The sequence below is a fragment of the Zingiber officinale genome, chromosome 10B (genome assembly GCF_018446385.1).
Source record: "Zingiber officinale cultivar Zhangliang chromosome 10B, Zo_v1.1, whole genome shotgun sequence".
NCBI lineage: Eukaryota > Viridiplantae > Streptophyta > Magnoliopsida > Zingiberales > Zingiberaceae > Zingiber > Zingiber officinale.
This window is the reverse complement of record NC_056005.1, coordinates 85,200,774-85,212,202: the sequence shown is the minus strand read 5'-3', so window position 1 is coordinate 85,212,202 and position 11,429 is coordinate 85,200,774. Positions and strand designations below refer to the sequence as shown.

General features: G+C 36.5%; 1 pseudogene; it reads left to right on the top strand.

The window, feature by feature from the left end:
- The first annotated feature begins 550 nt into the window (after positions 1-550).
- The window catches only part of LOC122029238, a 52,717-nt pseudogene continuing 41,838 nt past the window's right edge, over positions 551-11,429 (top strand).

Below are 11,429 nucleotides of genomic sequence, written 5' to 3'. Positions count from 1 at the left end.
TGGCGGCTTGGAAAAGTTTGAAGAAACTAAAATTCTCTTAGGTTTGTGTTTCGATTTTATTTATATATAATAGTATAATCAATTACATAATATATAGATTACATTTTTTAATATTATGTGAATATATTAAGATTTTTATTTTCTAGGGTTGAAATTGAACATTGGGGATTTTAAAATTTCTAATATTTAGGATTGAAAATGTAAACATTGATATCTAGTTTATATTTGTTCAAAGAAGATAAATTTGTGAAAATTTTTAGAGTTGAAATTTGAAAATGTTGTGTATGGTTGAAATTTTTATCTTCATATTTGAAAATGTAGACAAATTTGTTTCATTTGTTAGCTTCCCACATGTTCGAAGTGTATTTTTTAAAAAATTATTTTTGAAAAATGATTTTACTTGTTATTTTATATTTATAATTGTGCTGATTCTTTTTAATTGAACTTATATTATAGGTTAAAAAAAAGTAAAGAATTTGCAATTTGAATTGAATTAGCTTAAATAATTTAGACTTACAAAATTTATTTTGATTACAGGTGAAATATTACAATGAAGAATCAAAAAATCTTTGATTTCTTCAGAAAGAAGAATGATGAATCAACAAGTGATTTAAATGGGCCAAATAACATATCTCCTTGTATTTCAGAACCAGCATCTACTAGAAGACCAAGACTTGAAAATGAGACTCTTGATGAACCGCTTCCGAATTCGAGTAACAATTTGCAATATGTTTCTGATCCTGGAATTCGCATCCCAATTTTACAACATGCCATTGAACTTCAAGATGAGGTAAGAAGAGCATATATTGATAAAGGGCCAATTCAACCTATATATGATTATCCTTTTACTGAATGTGAAGGTCAAAAGCGTAGATTCCAATCTTCTTGGTTTCAAAAATATCCTTGGCTTGAATTTTCTATTGAGAAACAAAGTGCATTTTGTTTCCCTTGCTATGTTTTTGACACTAACTTAGCACAATTTGACACATTCACTGTCACGGGATTTAGAAATTGGAAAAGAGTTAATTGTAAAAATTGTCCATTCAAGAGACATGAAGGAGATGGGAATTCAAGACATAGCTTTGCCATGCGAAAATGGGGAGATTTGAAAAATCTTGATCAGCATATTGATAGAAGATTAGAAAAACAATCTTCTAAGCAAATTGAGCAAAATCGGTTGCTCTTAAAGGTGTCCATAGAAAGTGTGAAGTTTCTTGCTATGCAAGGTTGTGCTTTTAGGGGTCATGATGAATCAGTTGCCTCTAAAAACCGTGGAAATTATTTGGAATTGGTAGCTTTGTTGGGAAGAATGAATCCAGAAATTGGTAGTACTTTGGAAAAAGCATCTAAAAATACAAAGTACACATCACCAGAAATTCAAAGAGAGATTTTGAAAATTATTGCTGATATTGTGAGGGATAAAATTCGTGCAGAAATTGGAGAAGCCAAGTTTTGTATCCTCGTTGATGAAGCAATTGATGAGTCAAGTAAAGAACAAATGACTATCATTTTAAGATATGTTGATTGGGATAGGTTCATTAGAGAATGATTTTTTGAAGTTGTTCACGTTGAAAATACAAGTGCATTAACTTTGAAAAAAGAGATATGCAATGTATTCAACCAATACAATCTATTAACTGAAAATCTAAGGGGGCAAGGCTACGATGGCGCAAGTAATATGCGTGGGGAATGGAATGGACTCCAGGCTTTATTTCTTAAAGATTCTCCACATGCTTATTATATTCATTGTTTTGCTCATAGACTACAACTTGCTTTAGTTGCAGTTTCTAAAGAGGTGCATGATGTGGTGCGTTTCTTTTCAACATTAACTTCGGCTATTAATTTTGTTGGTTCATCTGCTAAACGTCAGTTTCAATTGAAACCTATCCGAAAAGCTGAAATTAATGATTTGATAAAATTGGGAGAAATTGACACTAGTACTGGATCTAATCAAGATTGTTCTTTGGTACGAGCTGGAGCTACTCGTTGGAGTTCACATTTCAACTCTGTTAGGAGATTCATTGGTTTGTTTGGTTCAGTGAGTACACTTCTTCAAGATCTTGTCGACAAAGGTCCCAATAGTAACATTCGAGGAGAGGCTAAAGGTTTGTACTTGGATATAAAATCATTTGACTTTGTATTTGTATTATTTCTGATGCATGAAATTTTGGGAATATCAGATAAGTTGTGTCAGACATTACAGAAGAATGGCATAGATATTTTGAATGCTATAAATTTGGTTTCTACTACTAGACTAAATCTTCAACAGATCCGAGATGATAGATGGGAAGGATTTCTTTAGAGTGTGTTGAAGTTTTGTGAAAGCAATGATGTTGAGGTGCCAGACTTTGATGATTGCTACACACGAGGTACAAAACGTTCTTGGCAGCAGAAAAACAATATAACAGTCCATGATCACTATCATTTTGAAATATTTAATGCAGTAATAGATTTTCAGTTGATGGAATTGAATGAAAGATTTCCAGAGGGCACAATAGAACTTCTTACTCTCAGTAATGCTTTGAGTCCCGTTGATGGATTCAAATCATTTTCTCTGCCTGACATTTGTTCTCTTGTTGATAAATTTTACTACTATGATTTCAATTTAGAAGAAAGAGGAGATTTGGAGAGAGAATTATATCATTATAAATTTGATATACCGCGTCATGCGCAGTTTCAGAATCTTAATTCTTTGCATCATTTGTGCTAAACATTGGCCAGAATGACAAAGTCAGTTATCTATCCTTTGATTGATAGGTTGGTTCGATTGGTTTTGACTCTTCCAGTTTCTACAGCAACTACAGAACGAGCCTTTTCAGGGATGAAACTCATTAAGACGCCACTTCGTAATAAAATGGAAAATGACCTTATGGCCAATACCATGGTTGTTTATATAGAGAGGGATATTGCTTCAGGTATTGATAAAGAATTTATCATAAACAAGTTTGTTGTATTAAAAACTCGTAAAATACGGCTTAAATAAGAATTTGGTATGTTTATTTAGTTTCTTTTATTTTTATTATGTGAAGTTCAAATTAATATGTAAAAACACTTTGCCCAGTGCCCACCAGGAAAAATATTGCTGGCTACGCCCCTGGCTTCCAAGATCTCCTCTTCCTTGGATTGCTCTTCTTTCTCTTCACTTGAAGATGTGGATGATTCCACTTCTTCCTCCCTTGTAGATGTGGATGATACCTCCTCATCTTCCTTCTCCTCGGATGTTGAACACGTGTCAACATCCGATTTGTTCTTCTTTTCTTGGACCAATGTGTCTTTCTCCTTGGGCTCCTCCTCTTCTTAGATTTGTGTAGGACTCTCATGAAGTGCAATTACCTTTTTTCAAAGGTTGCTTGCGTTATTGTATTCACCTACATTCAATACCGCATTAGGAGGTAATAAATTAATTAAAATTCTATTTACCTCCTTGTCCGTCTTCGATTGCTCCCTTTGCTCCTCAGTCCAATATCGAGGCCGAAGACGCTTTCCCTTTTTATCCGTTGGAGCTTTAAATGGTTCTTCCAACATAATCCATTGGTTCCAATTCATTTGGAACCACATCTCCATGCGCTTCCTTCAATAGTCGAAGTCCTCGCGCTCGTATGGAGTTGGGATTCGGATGTCCCATCCGAGAGGTCTCTCCGACTCCATCTTCTTCCTCTAGCTGCTCTCTTGGCGATTAATCGAACAAGAGCTAATCTCGCTCTGATACCACTTGTTGGGACTTTGACGCCCGCTAGAAGGGGGGGGGGGGGATAACGTCTCACCCAAAACGTCACTTTCTACAATGGTTAGTGTGCACAGCGAAAATACAAGACAAACACTAACAAAAGAAGACAAACCTAACACATTGTTTAATGTGATTCGGAGATGAAGCTCCTACTCCATGACTATCTGTAAGGTGGACGATCCCGATCCGTCGGTGGATGACTCCCCAGAAAACCTCCGGCTAGCTCGAGTAGCTCCTTGTGGGTGGAGAAACCTCGCCACAAACTCGCACAAGCTCTTGATCACTCAAGAAGATCTTAGAGACTCTAATAGGGGTTAACCACCTTTATTTTAGTCAACCTTAACCAAGCTTCTAATGCTTGGTTATATAGGCCACGAGTTGAAAAACTCTGGCTGCCAGTCGACTGTCAAAACCATCAGTCGACTACCCCTTGTAGAGATTCGACTGTTACAACCCAACGACTCGATACCAGTCGACTGATATTTCCATCAGTTGACTGCTCCATACTAACCGAACGAACAAAAGCATTATGTTCATTCCCAGTCGACTGCCTGGTCAACCGCACCAGTCGACTGATGAAAACACCAGTCGACTGCTATAGTACTGCTATAGTAACGCTACAGTATTACTACAGTAAAACCTTAATCCTAGGATTTAACCCCCGAGTACATTCACTCAGCACTCGTCCTCACCCGATCAACCTAGACCTAGCCTTCTAGCCTCCTCCATCAGCCTTACGTCCCTCGGATGCCTCCCAATCCTTCATGTCTTGCTTTCTAGAGCTTCTATCAGCCCTATCATTGTTGTCAGATCTTACTTTGCCAAGAGGTCGCGCCTCCGGGTCTTCATCCATTGCCAAGTCACACTTGGACTTACACTGCTAAGACTACATGCTTGGACTTACACCACCAAGACTCATCCTTGGACTTTCCTCCTTTGCCAAGATCACTCTTGGACTTTCCTTATTGTACCTGTATCCTGCACACTCACAATGCATATATAATACAACAATAAACCTAACTTAAACCCTTGCCCAAATATCAAAACCTAGGGTACCCAGATTGCTCCAACACTAATGACATTGTTGTAGCGAACGAAGAGTTTCTGAGTCAATTTTAAAACTCGACTGCTGATTCAATAGTCGACTATTATGGTCAATGCTAAGCTGGAAGAGTCGTTTTGCAGGTACAACATTTGAATTCTAGAAGAATAATCAATTGATAGTGATAAACAGTTGACTGCTAGACAATTTTTAGTTATAAGAATAACCCAAAAAAAGAGCATTTCGTGGAGCATTTCATACGCCCATTCTTAAAAACTTTAAAGGGAAAATGTTGTTGCATTTCAAACCTTCAAGAGTCAATGCGAAACAACCAAAAACCCTCAAGGCAAGTGATGCGGTGATTAGGCGGGGCTCCACCCTACTGCCGCGTGGAGGTCAAAGTCAAGATGGTCAACGGGTGGATGTTGTTGGCCGATCGGGCGAGTTATACGCTGATCGGGGGTTGAGCATCGACCCATCGTCTTGGGCATAGGGAGTAATCAAACCGACGCTCAAGGGACACGTAGAAGCCGAGCCAAGCGGCTCCCCCGCTCAGCCTAACAGCAGACTTGACATCGGCTTCGCACGCAGATAGTGAGATACTCACCGAGCATGTGGATGGGGGGCATCATGCCAAGCAGCTATCCCACTCGACCTGATGGTGGATGACACGGATAAAGGACTTTCAGCTGAGCGGTTATCCCACTTGGCGTGGCAGCAGATAACGCAAGGATATCTGAATTCTGGTCGAGCGATCATTCCGCTCGGCCAAGCAACAGACACAGTGGGATATCCTTCGACATCCTTTTAGGAGCTAATGTCGCTGACAGACGGCATGGTCAGATAGAGGATCGTATAGCGGAAGCTTCCACTGTCACTTCAGAGATATGCTCAGTCCGTTAAGGTACTATGTCAAGGATACTTTACTAACATATCTTTTCAGGAAAAACTTGGGAAAGCGTGCTTGCTTTAAGAAGCATGCACATACGCTACAAGAGCCCTATATAAAGGGGGTCCAGGCATCGGCGGTGGTATGCTTTTACGTGATTTCTACTGTTACGTTACAATTCTTGCTTCTTGTTTTTTCTTGCTTTACTGGAGACTTACTTGAGGGTCGGAGGACCATCATCAGGACTCCTTACCTGGTTTGGTACTGACGTTGCTTGTGTTGTAGGTAGGAGCGAAGTCTATCGGAGGTCAATAAGAATGCTACATCTTCAATATTCGTCTCTTTAATTTTTGGACAGGATTAGTAAGGATTTATTACTATAAAGTATTTCATGATCTGTATTTCTTATTATGATGTTTTTATATTTGTTTGTTTTGCTTGTAAAAAAAAAAAAAAAAAGTTTTGTAAGAAGTTTCTTCGCCGCTCAAAGATATTTTAAAAAAAAACAAAGTTTTGTGGTGTTATGGCTACGAAGGTAGACCGTGGAATAGGATCAAAATTTCAAACCATGTAAAATCAAGATGTCTCTATGCTTGTTTTGTTTCATTTTTATTTCTTTTATTTTTTTCCCGCTGTGTGTTAATATTTTATAGATAAAGACACGATCGAGAAAAATTGTGAATCATTATTCACTCCCCATTATAAACAAAAACCTTAGTAATGGAAATCAATTATCAATTCAATTCCTAACTACTACAGATATTGCCAACAGGAGCATTTGAATGTGTCACCTCAAGAACACTCAATCCAACTAATTATATTACACAAACCATGCAAACTAGATCCAGATCGTTTGAAATCTACTCATTAATTAATAAATTCTATTTATACGCATTCATTTGTCTGCTAGATGTCTTCTAATTGAGTTTTGCTACTAGACTTTGAGGTATACAATTAATATTATAAATAAACATAAATATTCTAAACTTTGTTTTCCCTACCTGAAATGCCGTTAATACTCTTCATACATTAATTGACATATATCAGCCAATATAAATACTTTGACCATTCATGTTCTGGACTAGGACTTCAGTGTTTCCATTACAAATAAAACAACTTAATTATATTCACGTCAATATCGAAATATATGTCATTGCAAACTATCTCTCAAGTTCTCCTTTGACCAAGGAACTACACTGAAGTTGACCCAATGTTTCTATATCATTTTGTTCTGAACATATATAATACACTACTTTAATACTTTGAATTTCTTTTCGTTCGATAATTTTGATATATATTTGCAATATATATGTATAAACGAAGGTGCTGGGAAAGTGGCCAGTTTGATTGCTTTCCATGGAGTTGCGACAACACTGTCGAGAAGGTCAACGTGACTAAGTCAACAGTTAACTTAAATACTGCTGACTTCGACATATTGATTGCCTTCATTTAAGATTGTCGGCTCGATTTTGACTGCTCCATTATTTTCTCGCCGCCGGACCAGTCGCCACGTACGTACTGATTCATGTATTTGTATAAATAAATAGTGCTGATTATAAAAGTAAATTGCTTCCTTCCTAAAGTGCAATCAAAAGATGAATCATTTTATTTATATGTAAAAATTCATGAATCTTATCTGTTATAGAGGTAGGGTTTATGAGATTTTATTTATCAGTAATCTCTGATCTAGGAGTGAATCAAGAGTTACGGTCTAGAAGATCTGGACTGTCTCACAACAACCCTCTATTCTCCCGTCTTAAATTATATTTTTATCCCTCTCTTTAAAATAACAAATTATTTTATTCTAACTCCTTAACTTCTATTTTTTAAAAAAAAATTATTTATTTTTTTACTTTAATTTTATTTTTAATCATTTTTTTATTTTTTTCATCAATTTTTTTATCTTTTATCATTTTTATTTTGATATATCATTTTTTTTACTTTTAAAATTTTTACAAATAATAATTCCTAAAATCTACTATAAAAAAATAAAAAAATTACAAGAGATCGAATTCTCTGCCCCCAATATCACCTATCCCTATATCCCACTCGTCGCCCCAGTCCACCGTCAGCGATCTCCGACTGTCGTCCTGATTAAAACTATATCCTAGGAAAATGTGAACGTAGGGGGTCGCCACCGGCACGATCGACACCGAAATCTGATTGGATTTGAGCAGATTTTCCTCCGTCGTCGATCTGAGTCATTGTTCAGATTCGGTCAAATTTTAACGTCGATCGTGCCGGTGGCGACTCCCCTGTGTTCACCTTCCCCTTAGCATATAGTTATGATTGGGGTGGCGGCCGGAGACCGTCAGTGGTGAGCTGGAGGTGACGAGTAAGACAGAGGATCCGACTCTAATTGCTTCACCCCGTTAATACTCCTCCTTTCAAATGATCTTTCTATTTTTTTTTTATTTAAGTTAAGTTTTTTTAAAACAATTTTATTTATAATTTTTTTCATCAAATTTTTTTATATATAAAATTTTATTTTTATTTTAGATTTAATCAATTTTGTTTTATTTTGATTTAATTTTAAATTTTATATTATTTTTATTAATTTCATATATATATATAATCTACTATTAAAAAAATACAAATATATAATAAAAAATATTAAAAAAATAAAATTGATAAAAAAATAATCTTTTGTTTTTAATTTTTTTTTTAACACTAACGGATAAAAAATAAAACTAATAAAAAGGTATAAGAGTAAATTTTAAGATGAGATAGGAGAAGGAAAAGTGTTGAGGAGGTGAGAAAAACAGGTCTCTTATAAAATCATCATGAATTGTCTTAAATAATTAATTAGTAAGAAAATATTGTAATAATTACAGCTAGTTTTGACTGTGATTTGATGTTTTAACAACTATGATGACCCTTTGTTTTGACTTAGGGATAGTATATATATACTGGCTAACTGATGCAGACAGGAACCTCAATTAGGAAAGCAAGTTTTAGCAAGGGAGACATCTCAGGAAAGTAATGTGACGTAGAATAGGAAATAAATTATAATTAATATATCTTAATTTTAATTTTATCAAAAAAAAAAGATTTTAGAAAGATCTTAACTCAAATCAGAAAGTTAGGAAAAATTTCATGGAGTTCAATTATGGTTAGAGTTTTTTTTTATATTTGTGAGGGAAGAGATAGAGATATAATCAGTGGTGAGGTTGTTAATAAGCCTTGTGTTCTTTTGTAAATAAGTATAGGAGTCTGTAATACATATTAGGAGAATAAGTATAGGAGTATGTAATACATATTAGGAGGTAAGGTTTTGACTCCCTCCTAAAAATCTCCTATGAGGTTTTAATAATAATAATAATAATGTAAGATCGAAAAGTGCTAGAGGGGTGGGGGGTTAAATAACGCTCGTGACTAATTCGTTTGTTTCCAGTAAACTCAAAATAAATATGCAGCGGAAATAAGAAAGTGACAAACAAAACACAAATACCAAAGATTTACTTGGTTCGGAGCCTGTGGTGACTCCTACTCTAAAGCCCACATGTGAGAGTACTTTCGATGGACAATCACTATAAGCTCAAGAATGTTTACAAACAAGTAAATACAAGTATTGAATTTAAAAAGATTATACCAACAATACAAAGATGATGGAAGAAGTCGTCGATTGTCGGAACAACAGAGCGTTGTTGAAGCGTTTGGAGCAGCACACAGGATCACAAGTTGTTCTATTTTCGTTGTTCTTCGTTGTCTACTGAAGTACTGGCCGAGACTCCCTTTTATATTAGTCTTGAGGCTGATCCAGATCCGCTTACCTCGGGATCAGGATTTGACTCATCGTCGATCGGTCGACCGATCCTCCTGATCGGTCGATTGATCTGCCTGAATCGGTCCAACTCCCGGTTTTGCTGCTCGGATAGAATTCCTTTGTTTGGTTGACCGACCCCGTCGTTCGGTCGACCAATCCCTAGCTTATTTGGTCCGATCAACTCAGCTTGACCACGTCACCTCTTATCCTAGGTTTGGTCGACCAATCCCGAGGTTCGATCTATCGATCTCTCGGTCGAACCCGATCAGTTCGCTGGAAATCTGCTCTGTTTTCTTGGAGGTTCAGTCAACCGATCTCTGGTTCAGTCGACCGATCAAGGTTGAAACTAACCCTGCATAATTGTTAGTTTTCTGCAAAACAGAGTTAGACAAAATAACAAATGATATATAAATCAATAACTTGACAACCTTTGAATTGTCCGGTTTTAATTTCGAATTTCCTCCGAAACCCTAGGTTGAATCGACGCCTACTGTTCCCTCAACAAGGAACGTACCCTTACCTACTCCTCTCAGGAGAAGTTACCTGTTGTCAGTCCGGTCTTCCAGATCGACTAGACTTTTGCTCAGCGCTCGATGCTTCCGGTCTTCATGCTGGACGCCCGCTCCACGACCCGCCCAGACTTCCACTCGGTCCGCGACTATTAGGATTTCAGCCTAGAGTCTCCGACTCTAGGATTTTGCCCGAAGCACTCAACCCGCCAAGACTTTCCACCTAGGATTACTACCCCCTAGGACCTAGGGTTACCACTCCCTAGGGTTTTCCACCTGCCTAACCGCAGCTAGGACTTTTCCTCACCTAGGGTTACTGCCCCTAGGACTTAGGGTTACCACCTCCTAGGGTTTTCCACTTGCCTACAATCCACTAGGACTTTTGCCTAAGAACACTTATGACTTTTCCTGCAAACTCAATCAACCTTATTAGATAACAAGACAACTTAACTTTGGACCCTTTGACATAATCAAAACTCAGGTTCGATCGTTAGACGCTTCCCACATCAATAAATAATAATAATAATAATAATAATAATAAATCAAAAGTTAATCAAGACAAATCCTCTCTAATAAATATTAGGAATATAAAAATTATCCTACATTTCTAAAAAATAAAAATGACTAAAAATAGGAAAAAGATCCTGTAAAGAGGTTAAAATTTGGTAGTTATGGTTTCACCGATAACAAATATAGGCTTTCAAATTTTGCATGTGTGGTGACAGATAGAGCCTAATTCCGAGTCCCGTATTAAAAGTTATGACTGTTTGAAGTTTGAAAACTCATATTAAGTTTCAGCATGTGTTGAGTCTGCATCATAATTTTAATAATGTAGATAAAAGAGCAAAACGAGAAATCAATTTTAATTTTTTTTTTATTGTTGTTGAGTTTGATATTTAAGATATTTTATATTTTTAGTATGTTTAGAATTCTTATTTTCTATTAGTATTTTTTTCCTTTACATATTTAATATTGGAGTCTATATAAGTGTCATATTTAATGTTTTAAGTGATAGTTTTTTTATCAATAATAATTTGTCTATGCCGTTCTTTTTCCCAAAGCTCTGAGTAGTTTTGGATTTCTATTTCCTAGTACTCGTGCATGAATAAACTATTGATAGTTGCTGTAATTTCTTATAGTTTCTGCACTTTGTGCACTTTCAGCACTACTGCACGAAGGGCAGTTAGTGCAGTGCATCCAAGGAATAAAGAGGAAGAGGGGGGCTAAGTTGAGGATGAAAAAAGACTTAGTGCAATGAACATCAGGACATAAGATTTGGTTTACGGATCACGAGAGCTTTCCAATTGTGTGATTACCCTTCTGACGACAAGCACATCCATCTGGAGTGGGCATAGGAACGATAAGGATCTGTAAGTGTTTACAGCCTTTCTATATTCTATATTCGTGCATTCCTGAATATAATATCAATAGGTTTAGAAGATCGTTTCTGGATGGGGCACACACGGGAGTAGCAAGGTCCCAGCCGACCGGACGAG